We start from the raw sequence: 18,084 nt of genomic DNA, 5'->3' as shown, positions 1-18,084 counted from the left end.
AGCATTATGATTTGTTGTTGTTTATAATCCACAACTTGTGAGGTGAGTGGGCTGCTTGCCAGGCCACCACTTATTGTGTCCCTTCTAGTCTTGTGCACCAATAAACAAACTCTCAACAGTTACATATCGATGTAATTTTAAATGTGATTACAGTTGAGCTGGACTTCTTCTGAGCATATCCAGATTGCCTGTGGGCTGAGCTGTTGTGTGTGTGTGGTGTGTTGTATTGTAGTGCTAGTGCTGCGGTGGGGTGTACTATAAAAATCGAAAATGTTGATTGCAATACCTGTCATTGAAATGAAAGTTCCTTTTTAAATTTTAGTACCGCTTTAACACAATGTAGAAACATATATCCTATTGAGATGCATTGCATTGAAAATTGTACACAGTCTAAGAGCGTCAAGTGTGTGGTGACAACATGCAAGACATTTCTCAGTCATTCATTGCTGTGATCATTGAGCTCCTGAATAAGTGATCCATTTTCTTTTGTTTTTGTCCCCCGAAATGTTAAAAAGTGTCAAACAAACGCAGCCCGCAAGTAGTTTTAGAACGGCCCGCGACATGGTTTATGAATGTAAAATGTGCCTTCCCCAACCCGTGGTAAAGAAACAAACAACCTTTGGCAGGTGATATGGGTCAGATCTTTTGATCTGTTTGGGTTAGAAGGTTGTAACTTTTTATTAATGGTGCAAGCATGACGTTAACAAATTTTTTTTTTTTTATGTATGGTGTGTATGTGTTGGTTGACGAGAGTGTAAACCGCGTACAGTGTGTGTGACGTGACCGAGTGAGACCCAGTCAATCAGTCTCTGTGGCAGCTGGCTAATTGAGGATTGTCGGGTTCTCTTAATCTGGGCTGTCCCTCTGCTCTGCTCCTAAACTGCTACTCAGTGACGGGGAGGGAGAGCGAGAGCGAGAGCAAGCAGAAGGTTGTAGGTAAAAAGGGCGGAGGCGGAGGGGGAGAGGCGGAGGGGGAGGGAGAAAAATGCAAAGGAATCGACAGACTGGGGCAGGGAGAAGGAGAAAGGAGAAAGCGAGAGAATAAAGTCTAAAAAATTCCCCCATAATGAGTAATCACTTACACTGCTTTCTCAGAAAAGAAATGAGACTTGAGGGTGACTACTTAGTGCTTAGCCTAGCTATAGAGTGCAGAGAGCTACAGGGCCTGGCCAGTAGCCACAGAGCCTACATAGCCTAGCTACAGTAATGAGATTGCTTTGATGATGGTTTGAACTTTGGCTTAATGTTTGGTTTTCAGTGTACTGCAGGGATGATCTCTGTGTGTGTGATACAACCACAGCATCATCCCGTTTACCCTGTAGTCAGTCAGTCACACTCACTAATGTGAACATAACAGTACTGTGTTTGTGGTGTGTATGTGTTCTCAAATAATGAAGTAAAACTTTTTACGTATGTGTGGACTGTCCTCTTTTCTACTGCTTATCCGTGGGTTGCCATGACGCTTCCTATGTCCATTACAGTTCAGACCAGAACCATGCTTGTCAAGGTTAACTCAGTCCCTATTGAAGCTGCGGATGAGGTGCTTCCTGTCTGTTCACCATTTACACTCCAAGCAATTGTCATGAGAGCTGAGGCCCTGAGACCTTGTCTCGCTCCCAGTGATACTACATGAAGCCTGCGAAATTGCTCTGAACCTGCTGTGTCTGGGACTGATGTCTGTTCTGTGTTGATATTGGGAGGGACGGATTTAGCTTTTTTTGTCTCTTTACAGCCTCATGTGACAGGGCTACATGTTGATGGGAATTAGACAGGAGATGAAAAAGACGTGGCTATCAAATATGCAGTATATCCACATTTTTAACATCGCCCTGAAAATCCTGAGATAGATATTTTGGAGGAAAATATCCAGCCAGCTATTTTAACTTTTTTTGTCTCATCTCTGTGGTTCCTGTCTCCTCTGCTGCATCCACAAGCTCACATGACGATGTCAACACCCACTACACTAAGCACAGCTCTGTTTACATCTAACTAGCAGTGTGTAAAAAGCCTCTAAGTGATGTTTTAAAAATACCTTCTGGATCCCAGATCCATTTGGACACTGTGATTTTGCTTCGTTGGTTCACCACCACTGCTCGCCATGTCTCTCGTATCACCATCATTACATTACAACAGAGGAGGACCGCTAAAGGGAAGTATGTGAAAACAGGCACAGCTCATTTTGGGAGGTATTTTGCAGGGATGCAAACTAGTCACCTTTTGACGAAATTCGCCATTTTGAATCCAAAATAGGGAACCTACGTGATTCGTGTAGATCTGAGGAAAATTTGCGTTTGGTCACTACTGGCTGAAAACGAACAAGTCATGCACATTTGGAGCAATACTGGCCATATCCAAGGCTCGAGCCTGGGCTCGGCCAATCGTTCACATAACAACAGAATGCAGCATGTGACTGAATAGACAGCCATCTTGGGTGTTACAGCATCAGCGTTCGCTCTGGAAAGACTGTGAAGAGTGGAAAAGCTGTTTGCCAGTTACATGCTGACTAGACCGGGTCGCGCATGTTGATTTTTGTCCACCCAGACCAGACGCGATCAGGACACGCAGGTTGAAATACCAACACAAACTCTGACGCAACTATATTAACACACGTCAAAAAACATTAAACATTTATGGCAATTTAGCTAGCTTGCTGTTGCTAGCTAATTTGTCCTGGGATATAAACATTGGGTTGTTATTTCACCTGAAATGGGCAAGGTCCTCTATTCTGACAATTAATCCACAGATACAAGGGTAAACTGAGTTTGTTTCTAGTAATCTCTTCTCCTTCAGACTTCTTCTTCTTATTCTGGACTTTATATGGCGGTTGGTAACTAACTTTAAGGTGCATTACCACCACCAACTGGACTGGAGTGTGGACCTCAGTTCATCTTTCAATCACCCACGTGGGTATATGCTCCAAAAAACCATGAGATTGGAAAAGCGGGACTTGCAGCGCATCAAGCATCACAAATAGAACCAAGTTATATTTTAGCACCTGGCTACGCAGATGCGTGCGAGCAGTGTGGGTGCAATGATTGAATAACATGTATGAGTTAATTTATTTTGCAACGCAAGCGGTGTGATCAGTATGTTACAGCAGCGCTTCCCCCTGTATGACAACAAAGAGGTAGTTGAGAAGCCTAGAGACGGCGGTTATGAAGCGTACTTCATGAGCTGTAACTGAAAAACAACAAGCATTTGGAGAGTTTGAGGTGAAGGAGCACGTGTGGTGGAACAAGAATTGTTAGCATTAAGTTTCTTGCTAGCTGGATCGAATTGCCTGTTAGCTAGCCAGAGAAATGTTGAGCAACATTAGCTAACTTAGCGGATCAAATAATTGAGTTGATCGTGTGAATATTAGCTGGTTGACAAAGTCAGACAGCTAGCTAACCTTACAATGTCAGATGATGTAACGTTAGCTTGAGGAACCAATTAGCTGTATAGTATTAACTGGTATACGACGACTTCCCGTTCCTCAAGCTATAACATTAGTTGCTCTCTGGAACCTGTCAATCTGTGTGAAATATTCACTAGTTAGCTAATTAACAAACAAACTATCTATGAACTAATGTTTTCCCTCTGTGATTAATTTTCAGAATGAGGGAATTAGGGGGAAATGAGGCGTTGCTTGTTAAACGTGGATTCAGGGATCAAGTGTAGTTGGAGCTGGGCCTGGCTTAAGCTGGATGCCACTATAGAGGTGAAAGGAACACCACACACTTTCTCATGTTTTCAATACAGTGGATAAAAAAGGGGTATGTCAGGTTTACTATGCCTGAAATGGATCAATCAATTATGCCAACAGTGTCTCATGCTCTGCTGGCACATTGTAGAACAGATGTACACAGGCAAAAGTGTACAATGTAATAACGCGCAGTGTGGCCCAAAGATATTGCTTTTGGTGTGTTGAACTTGACCTACTGTAACACTTGTGTGCTTTTAGGGGTGATTTTTTTATTTATTTAAAATGTACTCCGTGAAGGTTATTTTTGTACACATTTGTGCACTTGATCCATGTCTATTATTATCCTAGCCACTAATAGAGCAAAAATACAATGCCTGTTTGTTTAATTTTATTTCTACTTTAAGTGCAATATTTAGTGTGGTCACAAGCGTTCTATTATAAAGGCTGTCATGACTAACTGCAATATTAATGTATTGTTTGTTCTTTGTACTTGATTATCATTTGCAATAAAGTCTAGGCAACAAATAATGTTGGATTGCTTTCCTTAAAATTTGTAGCTGTGAGTTAGGTTTACATGAACCACTTTTTATTTTACACACAGAGACTGATCATGTAGATCATGTTCTTTGTTATTAATTAGTACACAGTTGAAACCTGAATTTCAAGAAGGAACCCAGCCTAAAAGTCACTAGAAATGTGCATTTTAAAGTTAGCTGAGATTCAGTGCAAAAAAAAAAAAGGTAATCTTTTTGGGCCTTCACCAGTTTGCATCCCTGATTTTTGACTTGAGATCTACATACTTGACTCTGAATTTTATCAGAAGTCTCCCATCGTCATCCTTTGAATTATTTACGCAAAATTCAGAGTAGCTGGCGCTTAACTCCTCCCTGATTCAGACCCTAAGAGCATAAGAATAAAAGTGGAACTGTAGTATTGGTCTGCTTTCCCCTTTTTCTCTCCCAATTATTACCTCCTGTAGAAAAGTGTATTTTAGTGGACCTCTTCCTCTCACTAATAAGGAAGTAGGAGTAGACAGGTCTCCCTTTGAGACCTAATAACTGCCTTCTCTGCTCTCATACATACAGTACACACATGCTGACTTGACAGTTGCACTATTTAAACGGGGTCAAACTTGACAGTTGCGCTAGTTTGACTTGACAGTTGGTCTAAGCACGACTTGCGGTAGACCTAATCTACATCCATCAACAAACAATATTTTATTCGTGTCCCTCCCTTGCCTTGCCATGCCATAGCCTTCCTGTTGCGATATCAATCTAAAATGACTACAGATTTGTAACATCAATTATGATGATAGTATGTTGACCTGACTTCCTTACTGACATTCTCTTGCCCTGTGGCATTGGAAAACCAGGTTTTGGACAACATTGACAACATTTTGGAATGGTCAGAAGACCTTTTACAGTGCAGGTTACTGTATTCTGGGGCAGTGTTTTCTTGTGGTTTGTATGTAGAGGAGAATGATCAATAATCAATGTGTTGCGTTTTATGTATCAGAAAGAGTAGCTACCCGTTTTTGTTGTTGGTTGACTAGTACACTCTGTCCAGTCCAGACCCCCCAGTACTAGCTGTGTCTGTCTGTAGCCTACCCTATACTGTCTATTGTCAGTCATTTGTGTCTGTAGGCTGTCAATACTGCAGCTCTGAGCAGGGCACTCCAGTCCACTCTGTACTGTCTGTGGCCTGTCAGTACTGTATCTCCGAGCAGTACAGTCTGTCCAGTCTCCTGAGAACTCTTCCTCTCCAATTCAAATTAACATTCCTGGGGCCATTTTAGTTCAGTCAGACAGGGCTGAGCTTGTGAGGAGAGAGGGCTCCTGAATGGCACTGCTACCAATGGGCGAGAGCTGGCATACACTGGCACTACTATTCCCTCTTTCCCTGGCACCCATGGTACCAACAGGCATCATCACAATATGGTCCGTGGCATCACAAGATTAACAGGGCAGAAGAACTGAGAGGCCGCTAAGAACTAACATGATCACTGGAGCTGTAACGAACTAACACCATAGCTTACGAACACAAACCTCCAGTAGAGAGAGTGGGACCAGTGACTAATTGAGTGAGTTTTTGGCTTGCTAATGCCTATCAAATTAAGAATTGAAAGAACATTCTTATTTACCAACAGCAAGCATCCAAAAACCGATAGGGTTTTATTAAAATGTCTTTATTACTGTGTCCTAACCCTGTCCCTTCAATAATTTGTAATTTTCAAGATCATTATATACTGTGCCTTCAGAAAGTCACACCCCTTGACTTTTACCACATTTTGTTGTTAGAGCATGTGTTGTTTAAAATGTATTCACTTGAGGTTTTTCGTCACTGGCCTAAACACGATAACCCATTTAATGTCAGTGGGATTGTTTTTTGACATTTTTTATAAATTAATTATAAAAAATGTAAAGCTGAAATGTCTTAAGTCAATGATTATTCAACCCCTTGGTTATGGCATGCCTAAATTAATTCACGAGTAAAAATGTACAAGTCACAATTTCTTTTTTTTTCTCTTTTTTTTGAATGACTACCTCATCTCTTTACCCCACACATTCCATTATCTGTAAGTATCCCCAGTCGAGCATTGAATTTCAAACACAGATTCAACCACAAAGACCAGGAGGTTTGCTTGTAATCGTTAAGGACTGGGTAGTTTTTCAGGATAAAAAGAAACGGAATAGAGCTAACCACAGGCAAAATCCTAGAGGTTCAGTCTGCTTCTCCACAGACAGTGGGAGATGAATTCACAATTCCGCAGGACTATAACCTAAAATGCAATGCCAAATCTACACAGAAGTTGCTTACCAAGATGACAGTGAATGCTCCAGAGTGGCAAAGTATGTGTTTACTTAATTCTACTTAAATCTATGGCAGGACCTGAAAATTGGTTGTGTAGCAATGATCAACAACCAATTTTACAGAGCTTGAAGTATTTAGAAAATAATAATATGAGAGAGGGAGAGTCTCTCCCGGGACTGTGCCCTGCGACCAATTGCACACCTGTCCCACCCTTGATCTGGACTGTCTCTATGACCATGTTCACCTGTACAGGGGGACAGTCCCCATCCTTGCCAAGACTCTCAAGGACGTCGCTTTAAACCGCAGCCCGACCTCTCCAACCAGGAACAGCGGTGCAATCTCCATCCCATAGTTCTGGTTGGATTGTGAGTGTTTATCTAATTTTGAAGGTAATAAAAAAAACGTTATGAAATCTTTTTACGTTGCATGTTGGAATTTACAAGGCTTGAAGTCCTTCATGGAACATAACCATGAAGCATCACGGCCCAATAAATTACATGGTACTAAATAGGCCTATAGATGGAATGCAAGCATTACAGAAATCTACCAAAAAACAATTAGTAGCCAAACAATACAAAGTCTCCTAGGCAACTTTTTAGTCTTGACATTCTCCTACAGCAATGAAGGTGCAAATCTGTCTGTTTTGGAATATATTTGACAAATTAGCCTCCTTGGCTAATCTACAGAAACATAAGAGCAAACCAAAAATAATATATAATTATAAATCGTTTGATAATCATGGCAAAAATCTAAAAGTCATTGAGAAATATATCTAATCAAAAACACAGAGACCCAGACAACAAAAATACACAATTTCAGTATGGGGGAAACACTGAAGCAATACAAACACACCCTAAGAACAAAAAAGGAACAGCACATTAAAAATCAGCTGGATGTAATTGAGGAATCCATAGAATCAAACCACTTCTGGGAGAATTTGAGTAAATTAAACAAACATCATAAGGAATTGGCTATCCAAAATGGGTACAGTTGAAGTCGGAAGTTTACATACACCTTAGCCACATTTAAACTCAGTTTTTCACAATTCCTGACATTTAATCCAAGTAAGAATTCCCTGTCTTAGGCCAGTTAGGATCACCACTTTATTTTAAGAATGTGAAATGTCAGAATAATAGTAGAGAGAATGATTTATTTCAGCTCAAATTTGGAAGTTTGCTTGGGGTCATTGTCAATTTGCGACCAAGCTTTAACTTCTTGTCTGATGTCTTGAGACATTGTTTCAATATATCCACACAATTCTCCTGTCTCATGATTAGAGGTCGACCGATTATGATTTTTCAACGCCGATACCGATTTATTGGAGGACCAAAAGAGCCGATACCGATTTAATTGGCAGATTTCTATTTTTTTATTTGTAATAATGACAATTACAACAATACTGAATTAACACTTATTTTAACTTAATATAAAACATCAATAAAATCAATTTAGCCTCAAATAAATAATGAAATGTTCAATTTGGTTTAAATAATGTAAAAACAAAGTGTTGGAGAAGTAATAGTGCAATATGTGCCTTGTAAAAAAGTTAATGTTTAAGTTCCTTGCCCAGAACATGAGAACATATGAAAGCTGGTGGTTTCTTTTAACATGAGTCTTCAATATTCCAAGGTAAGAGGTTTTAGATTGTAGTTAATATAGTATTTATAGGACTATTTCTCTCTATACCATTTGTATTTCATATACCTTTGACTATTGGATGTTCTTATAGGCACTATAGTATTGCCAGTGTAACAGTATAGCATCCGTCCCCCTCCTCGCCCCTACCTGGGCTCGAACCAGGAACACATCAACAACAGCCACACTCGAAGCATCGTTACCCATCGTTTCACAAAAGCCGCGGCCCTTGCAGCACAAGGGGAATAACTACTCCAATAACTACTCCAAATCTAAACAGTTTGAAACAGTATTAGCGCACACCCAGCTAACTAACTAGCCATTTCACATTGGTTACACCAGCCATTAGGCTGATAGTCTTGAAGTCATAAACAGCGCTGTGCTTGCAAAGAGCTGCTGGCAAAACTGATTATGGGCCTGCTGCTGCTCAGTCAGACTGCTCTATCAAATCAGACTTAATTATAACATAACACACAAATACAAGCCTTTGGTCATTAATATGATCGAATCCGGAAACTATCATTTTGAAAACAAAACGTTTATTATTTCAGTGAAATACGGAACCTTTCGGTATTTTATCGAACGGTGGTTTCCCTAAGTCTAAATATTCTTGTTACATTGCACAACCTTCATTGTATGTCATAATTACGTAAAATTTTGGTAAATTAGTTCGCAATGAGCCACGCAGCCCAAACTGTTGCATGACTCTGCGTGCAATGAACGCAAGCGAAGTGGCACAACTTCACCTGGTTATTATTGCCTGCTAAACTGGATCAGTAGTTATAACTAGTGATTATGATTGATAGTTTTTTTTAGATAAGTTTAATGCTAGCTAGAAATTTACCTTGGCTTCTACTGCATTCGTGTAACAGGCAGGCTACTCGTGTAGTGCAATGGTTAGAGCGTTGGACTAGTTAACTGTGCGGTTGCAAGATTGGAACCCCTGAGCTGACAAGGTGAAAATCTGTCGTTCTGCCCCTGAACAAGGCAGCTAACCCACAGTTCCTAGGCAGTCATTGAAAATTAGAATGTGTTCTTAACTGACTTGCCTAGTTAAATAAAAGGTATACATTTTTTTCGGAAATCGGCGCCCAAAAATACAGATTTCCGATTGTTATGAAAACTTGAAATCGGCCCTAATTAATCGGCCATTCCGATTAATCGGTCGACCTCTAATTGACACAATGTTTTTTCATGCCAATAAAGCAATTTGAATTTGAGAGGGGGAGGGAGAGAGAGGTCATGAGCAGATGAGCTGCCTAATGTTTCTGCATGTTTTTACAAAAAATATTAACTTGGATTTTTTGTCATCGACATATACAGGGTCGAATAAATTGTCTGTAGAGCTCCGAGACAGGATAGTGTTGAGGCACAGATCTGGGAAGGGTACCAAAAAAATGTATACAGCATTGAAGGTCCCGAAGAACACATTAGCCTCCATCATTCTTACATGGAAGAAGTTTGGAACCACCAAGACTCTTCCTAGAGCTGGCCACCCGGCCAAACTGAGCAATTGGTGGAGAAGGGCCTTGGTCAGGAAGGTGTCCATGAACACGATGGTCACTATGACAGAGCTATGGAGTTCCTCTGTGGAGATAGGTTGTCCTTCTGGAAGGTTCTCCCTTCTGCAGCACTCCACCAATCAGGCTTTTATGGTAGAGCGGGCAGACACAAACCACTACTCAGTAAAAGGCACATGACAGTCTGCTTGGAGTTTTCCACCATAATTTGCAAATAAATTCATTAAAAATCCTACAATGTGATTTTCTGGATTTTTTTTCTCATTTTGTCTGTCATAGTTGAAGTGTACCTATGATGAAAATTACAGGCCTCATCTTTTTAAGTGGGAGAACTTGCACAATTGGTGGCTGACTAAATACTTTTTTGCCCCACTGTAAATGCTCTCGGACCTGAGAAACAAGATTTTCTGGTCTGATGAAACCAAGATTGATCTTTTTGGCCTGAATGCCAAGCGTCACGTCAGGAGGAAACCTGGCACCATCCCTATGGTGAAGCATGGTGGTGGCAGCATAATGCTGTGGGGATGTTTTTCAGAGCCAGGGACTGGGGGACTAGTCAGGATCTAGGCGATGATAAATTTAGCAAACTATTGAAGAAATTCTTACACAGATACTCAAAGTCAATCTTAAATTAATAATTGTTTATTGTCAGCGTGCTGGAGAGGTTCCAACAAACTTAATGCACCATAGTGAATGACTGGGCAGACCCAGCAGTTGTCTTCTATACAGCATAATTCATTAATCATTACCTTTTGTTTCATTCGTGTGACAGACCAATACTGGTTCATAACATGTGACAGACCAATACCTCACAAGGCTTCTTCTCTCTAAGCTGAGACCTTAACTGATACATATTTCGTTCTCAAAACAAGGTCTGGGAGTACTGCCAAATTGCTGCTACTGATAGTGAGGATTTGTACAGTCAGCCACTTGCATGAACACAGAAATTGTTTTATAGAAGAGCACATGAATAGAACACAGAAATTTGTTATAAGAAAAGCACAAATATCAACATTTCCATCACATTCTGTCCTCTTATCACTAATGTGATAATAATCATTACATTTTAATGTAAACATTTAGATTTTAGTTTCAATATCAACACGTTCTATACTCCTATTAAAATGAGGGAAATCAACACTGAAAAAAAGACAGACATTTCATCATTTCAATCCCTTCATTCTGGGTTGTACAATCCAATTAGTATGGTAATACTATAATCATAAAGGATACTTAATGGGAGTGAGTATCAAAAATGCACATCCATACATAACGGATCTGTAGATTCAGAGGTGATTAAATCTCAATGTTAATCATTGTTTCCATATCTCTTACCACAATCGGGTTGGATTGACTTATGTTTTTCACTAACTGTCCATGGGACAACAACCTAGCCAAAATATAAAACCAATTGTTTAACAATTTTGTTAAGACCTTTCCTAAGGTTGGTGCTTGCTCATCAGCTCAGTGTTCCACATAATGTAAATGGATTAAGGGTTTAGATGACCTTACCCCCAGCTTGTTTGAAGGTTTATTTTTTTTATTTTTATCATTACTCATTCTCCGTATCTACAGGGGGAAATGCGGGGTCATCCAGAGTTGGCAGCTTATTCCTTTCACCAACCTCTGGAGGAGTAGAAAAGATTTCAGCAGCTATCATGTTATCAGCCAGAGGCACATCACCTTACAGTATGTTAATAACATTTCACAGGGAAGAGGGAGAGAGAATACATGTTATAAGTTTCACACCAACCTTGCTAAGAATTAGATTGGGGCAAGGTTAGCCCAAGCTACAATCTAGTCTCTCCTCACATTTTTAGGGCACAGCTCAGTCTCTAGAAGCCTTGCCTTTCCAAATCATAATTATAACTATTGATAAATGATCTAACCCAAATGTGGAATTATAGTCCTTAGTGCTTTATGTTGGTTACGGGCACTGTTGACCCCCACCCCCCCCCCCCCCCCTTCACGGCACTCATTCTGCCTTCCCTGGCATTTCTTCATGTTCTTCAGATAGTGTTTCAGTTGGGCCTTTTTAATGGCACATGTTCAAAGTGGATGGCCCTTGATGTTACTCACCTGAGCCACCACTGTCCTTTACAGCTATTATAGCCAATGTTGACATTTACAGCCGGTTAGCGGGGTTGTTGAGGTTCACACTCTGTTCTCGACCGAAATATCTCCCATGCATAGGTGGTCACCTTTGGAGGGAGGGGGAGATTTATTTATTTTCGAATGACAACACAGTTGAACCCCCCCTCACCTATCATCTCTGTTATCTCACTGTGGCGATACAAGTCATGGAGTCAGAGGGCTAATCCTTAGGGAGAAATGCCAACCATCCAGCAGACCTAATCTGGTGAGATTTGTTATTGAAGCAAGACCAAAACAAAGAAAAGAAAACAACAGCAATACACATCTATCACTCAAGGTGGGGAAAACTTCAATCCATTTGAAGTAACATACTGACCACACCCCTCGCATCACAAAATAAATGTACACATACATGTTATTCAATCACTGCGCCTGCGTGGCCAGGTGATAAAATATAACATGGTTCTACTTGTGACACTCAACTCGCTGCAAGTCCTGCCTCTCCCATCTCCTCATTGGTTTTTAGGAGCATATACCCACGTGGGTGATTTGAAAGATGAACTGAGGTCCACACTGACTTCATCTTTTTGGTAATGCACCGTAAAGTTGGTTGCTAACCGCCATATAAAGTCCAAAGAAGGAAATTAATCCAGGAAGGAGGAGAGATGACGAGAAACAAATTCGGCTTACCGTTTTAATTGTGGATTAATTGTCAGAGTAGAGGACCTTGTGTATTTCAGGTAAAATATCAACCCAATGTTTTATTTCCCAGGACATATTAACTAGCAACAGCAAGCTAGCTAGCTAAATTGCCATAAATGTTTCATGCTCTTTTGACCTGTCCCAAAATTAATATAATTGGTTCAGAGTTTGTTTTGATATTTCAACCTGCGTGTCCTTAATCGTGTCTGGTGTGGGTGAACAAAATCAACTTGAACAGCACGCATGTGTGCCATTGGTCAGCATGTTGCTGTTGTCCATTACCAACATATTACATTTTTTTTGTAAAATGATGTACAGGCAGGCATGTGAAGAAAAACAATTTTCCTATTCACCAAAGGGCGCCATGGGACCGGTAATTCCCCCTTTGGACACATCGCATCGTTATTCATGCATACTAGCAGCATACCACCCTGCATACCACTGCTGGCTTGCTTCTGAAGCTAAGCAGGGTTGGTCCTGGTCAGTTCCTGGATGGGAGACCAGATGCTGCTGGAAGTGGTGTTGGGGGGCCAGTAGGAGGCACTCTTTCCTCTGGTCTAAAAAAATATCCCAATGCCCCAGGGCAGTGATTGGGGACACTGCACTGTGTAGGGTGCCGTCTTTCGGATGGGATGTTAAACGGGTGTCCTGACTCTCTGAGGTAATTAAGAGTAGGGGTGTTAACCCCGGTGTCCTGGCTAAATTCCCAATCTGGCCCTCAAACCATCACGGTCACCTAATAATCCGCAGTGTACAATTGGCTCATTCATCCCCCCTCCTCTCCCCTGTAACTATTCCCCAGGTCGTTTCTGCAAATGAGAACGTGTTCTCAGTCAACTTACCTGGTAAAATAACGGATAAATAATGTAAAAATAAATAAAACACTGCCTGTTAAATATATATTTTTAGAATAAATCAAATCAAATGATCCATAAGGAAATAGTTGTATCCCATAAGGTAATGGTAAAATAGACTAGACAGCTATCTCTCTGCCCTTCTCGTGGTCCGAATCTCACACAGGACTATTGATAAATTATACACTTCTTAATTATTTATTTTTACATGGCGCATAGAAAAAATCCTGTCTTCCTCATGAGGGTGATCAGACCTCATCAGGTGAGTTTAAGTGAGTTTTTTTATAAATGTTTTTTAAAGATATTTCAAACATTTCAAAATATTTTGTGTGTCAGGTTTACATTGGGTTTTTCAGTAAAACAATTCTACTCAAGAGAATTTGTGTGCAACCAAAACTCTGACAATAGAAATGTTCATTTGTGTACAGCATCCTTTCTAACCTGTGAAAACCCCTCTAAAACCAAATAAATGACCCCACACTTCTAAATCAAATATAGTATTAATCATTAACAAATATTCATTAACAGGTGGGTTGAGTGTGGGTGCTGGCATGTGTGTGGCAAAAATTGTAGGGTAAACACAAACAAAATGGCCAGGCCTTGCTTAATTTGGGAGGTCCCTTAACAGCTGGATCTGGGCACTTTTTAAATGCTCTCCCAAGGCACCTGCCGCAGGAAGCCTTCCAAAGGGAGAGATACAGAATCATTGATAAACATGAAAAATACCCTTGGTAGCGGACATTCCATCAGTCCCGGGAGAAAGAAAATAAACGTATTTAGTTTTCACTATGCTACATTTTTAATCAGTCCTTAAAATTCTTAATCTTAAATTGAGTTTACTGCATCTTGGGCAGGAAGTCTTAATAAATCCATGGGTATACATAATTATACTTCAGACACATCAGATGATCCGGTGTCCTGTAAAGCTCAAATGTAAAGCTCAAATGGGCACCTTCTAAAGTAAACAACTCTCTTGTAATTGTAATCGTAATCTTTTTCACATGCTGCAATTCTGTACAAACTACTCCTAATTTCCACACTGTGTCTCTCACAGCCTGTTTGAGTTCAGTGTGTACTGGTGGCTATCTATTGTTCCATCTACAGTTCCTCTATATTTTATTACCAATCTCTGTTGGATATTCACTTTTTGCTTCAATATTTATTAAATGTCTATTTTAAGAATTTTATGTCCTGTTTTGGAGGGATCAATATGTATTAACTGGGTGGGCACTAAGAGTCCCCAGTAGATGTCACGAAGCATCCATAATAAGTCTGGTACCTGAGACGACAGGGAAATGGGTGCAGTCTCCATTTTGCCTACTCACAAATTGGTTTAGAACGTCATAATTTGGGATATCAATGGAAACTCCATTGGGAGTACAATAAAATACCTTTTTAAGTTTAGTTAACAGAAAATCATGTTCAACATTCATTGGTTCTATTTAACAGGGTATGGGCTTATTTCAAAATGCATTACCAGGGTGGAGGAAATCTTCTAAGCGTTTATAGTTTTTGTTGGTTAGGGGTAAGTCAAGTCCCGTACAATGCTTTAACCGTATCATACAAATGGACCACTCTGAACAGAATAATTTTTACTCCACTTATATACAGTGGGGCAAAAAAGTATTTAGTCAGCCACCAATTGCAAGTTCTCCCACTTAAAAAGATGAGAGGTCTGTAATTTTCATCTTAGGTACACTTCAACTATGACAGACAAAATGAGAAAAAAAATCCTGAAAATCACATTGTAGGATTTTTTATGAATTTATTTGCCAATTGTGGTGGAAAACTTTTTTTATTGACCAAATACTTATTTATCTCAATACTTTGTTATATACCCTTTGTTGGCAATGACAGAGGTCAAACATTTTCTGTAAGTCTTCACAAGATTTTCACACACTGTTGCTGGTATTTTGGCCCATTCCTCCATGCAGATCTCCTCTAGAGCAGTGATGTTTTGGGGCTGTTGCTGGGCAACACGGACTTTCAACTCCCTCCAAAGATTTTCTATGGGGTTGAGATCTGGAGACTGGCTAGGCCACTCCAGGACCTTGAAATGCTTCTTACAAAGCCACTCCTTCGTCTACGTGGAGGGTGTGCTAGTTGTATATTATTATTATTATTTTTCTATTCTTACTTCTTTAGGTCATCATAATAACCCATTATACAAATATTGTTACTTTATCTATAGTAACTTTCATATCACCATACATAATAACGTTATACATCAAACTCCACCTGTAGATCCAACGGCGGTGTTGGACAGATGCCTAGATAACATTACAGATTGAAATGCTTCACCTCTGTCACACGTGAGATAGTCCCCTGATAGCTCTCATTCACTTAGTACTTAATAGCTCAATTTCAATCCTCTTATTATCCACATTTCAATCTCCTAACGTCCACATTTCAATCAATCAGCTTATTATCCAAATTTCAATCAGCTTAACACGTCCTTTCCACACCCACACAACTCTCACACGGGGCTAAACCCCTGTTCAGTTAATTGTGACCCGATTTTAGGAAACTAGGCATATGTCACAAGTCAAGACTTCTTTGGCAGAAATGCCTTCTCGAACATGTGAACTTTCATGTGCCTTATTAACAAACTTGTATTCCATGAAAAGAAAATTGTTAAATTACGAGTCTTGTTGGTTAAGCCACACAAAAAGTCAGAAACCTTCCCACTAGCAATGATTGGCTGAGATAGAGTGGGCTGGACATGCTGAGAGATGAGTTTGGATTGGTCAGCCATATAGAAGTCTATTTGAGCTCGTCAGTCTGTGTTGATTATCCTGGCGAACATTTTTTTTAAAGTCATGTAAGTGTTGCTCTCCACTTTCTGGAGGATCAAGTTTTGAAATCAGTGGAATTAGAGTATGATAGCTAAAGAGATGGGGAAAACACCTGTCTCTGGATTACATCTTCAAACTAAGGTCAACCGTGGTATGGCATTCCTGACAGGGCGACGCGTCCATCATGCATGATGATAGTCTAGCGTTAGCTAGCTACATTTTCAGATATTACACGTTTACAATTTTGACAAAGTTGTTTCATTTCAAGCTAAAGTGTACTATTAGCTAGCTAGCTAACGCTATCTGGCTGGCTGCATAGCTGACATTATTATTCATATCCCAGAGCCATTTGCTTTTCTAGTTAGAGCCTGCTAACATTGAACCTGGTTGGTTAGGTCCCAGCACTGTGTTCATTGTTGTTTAAATAGCTAACTTTAACTGGCTGGCTCGTTAGCAGACGTTACATGACGTGTGAACACCCGTTGAATATGGCCGGTGTCAGTAAACGTCTGCAAAAAAGCATAATGAAATTGTTGCCAGCAGGGCTGGGTTTCCATGTTATCCATAGGTAAACAAATCATCGGCAAGAGCGCCAAGTGTGCGCTCTGAGAGTGAAATGAGATGGGCGGGGCTAAAGCGTAAGAGGGTGCGACCGATGCTGAAGAGCTCTTCACGAGATACCAAAAACATTCAAAAGCAATTTTCTCAAAAGTGTGTTTACAAGTTGATCAACTTTCAAAGCAGAGTTACTTTCCCATTGTTCCTCAAATGCAGTGTATGATATACCATTTTGCACCCTATGCTGTTTTCAGTGGTTCCCTGACCACATACACTTCTCATACATGCCTAAAATAACACCTTGTGCTATTACCAGGGGTTCTCAGAACATGCAGCAATTGGTCACATACATGTCTATAGACAATTGTCGTCTGTGGGGCCTCTCCTGTCTTCACTTCATCCTAGCCTTCCACTAAGACTAGTTCTAGCCTTCTTCTAAGAGGGCTATAATCGATGCAGTGCTGGGGGATGATTTAACAAAAGCTCATTTGCGACAAAAGCACAATCGTTGGACGACTGTACCTAACCATAAACACCAAGGCCTTTCTTAAAATCAAGGCACAGAATAATATATTTTTAATCCTGCATATTTAGCTAAAAGAAAGGTTAGCAGGCAATATTAACCAGGTGAAATTGTGTCACTTCTCTTGCGTTCATTGCACGCAGTCAGGGTATATGCAACAGTTTGAGCAGCCTGGCTCATTGCAAACTAATTTGCCAGAATCTTACGTAAATATGACTTAGGGATGCCACCCGTTAGATAAAATACCGAACGGTTCCGTATTTCACTGAAATAAACGTTTTGTTTTCAAAGTGATAGTTTACGGATTCGACCATATTAATGACCAAAGGCTCGTATTTCTGTGTGTTATGTTATAATTAAGTCTATGATTTGATAGAGCAGTCTGACTGAGCGATGGTAGGCAGCATCAGACCCGTAAGCATTCATTCAAACAGCGCTGTTTATGACTTCAAGCCTATCAGCCTAATGGCTGGTGTAACCGATGTGAAATGGCTAGCTAGTTAGCGGGGTGCGCGCTAATAGTGTTTCAAACGTCACTCGCTCTGAGACTTGGAGTAGTTATTCCCCTATACAAATGGTATAGAGAGAAATAGTCCTATAAATACCATATTAACAACAACCTAAAACCTCTTACCTTGGAATATTGAAGTCTCATGTTAAAAGGAATCACCAACTTTCATATGTTCTCATGATCTGAGGAAGGAACTTAAACGTTAGCTTTTTTACATTGCACATATTGCACTTTTGACTTCTCCAACACTTTGTTTTTGCATTATTTAAACCAAATTGAACATGTTTCATTATTTATTTGAGGCTAAATGTATTTTTATTGATGTATTATATTAAGTTAAAGTAAGTGTTCATTCAGTATTGTCATTATTACAAATACATTTAAAAAAATTGTCCG

The 18,084-nt window shown here is 40.0% G+C and overlaps 1 protein-coding gene across 1 annotated transcript in view; it reads left to right on the top strand.

Moving 5' to 3' along the window:
* The window catches only part of LOC109890799 (protein phosphatase 1, regulatory subunit 16B), a 118,814-nt gene that overhangs the window by 39,420 nt on the left and 61,310 nt on the right, over positions 1-18,084 (top strand). The gene's annotated exons all lie outside the window — the stretch shown is intronic.

Source organism: Oncorhynchus kisutch, linkage group LG5, assembly GCF_002021735.2.
Source record: "Oncorhynchus kisutch isolate 150728-3 linkage group LG5, Okis_V2, whole genome shotgun sequence".
In the NCBI taxonomy this organism is placed as follows: domain Eukaryota; kingdom Metazoa; phylum Chordata; class Actinopteri; order Salmoniformes; family Salmonidae; genus Oncorhynchus; species Oncorhynchus kisutch.
The sequence above is the reverse complement of the archived record's forward strand: the minus strand, read 5'-3'. Positions and strand labels throughout refer to the sequence as shown.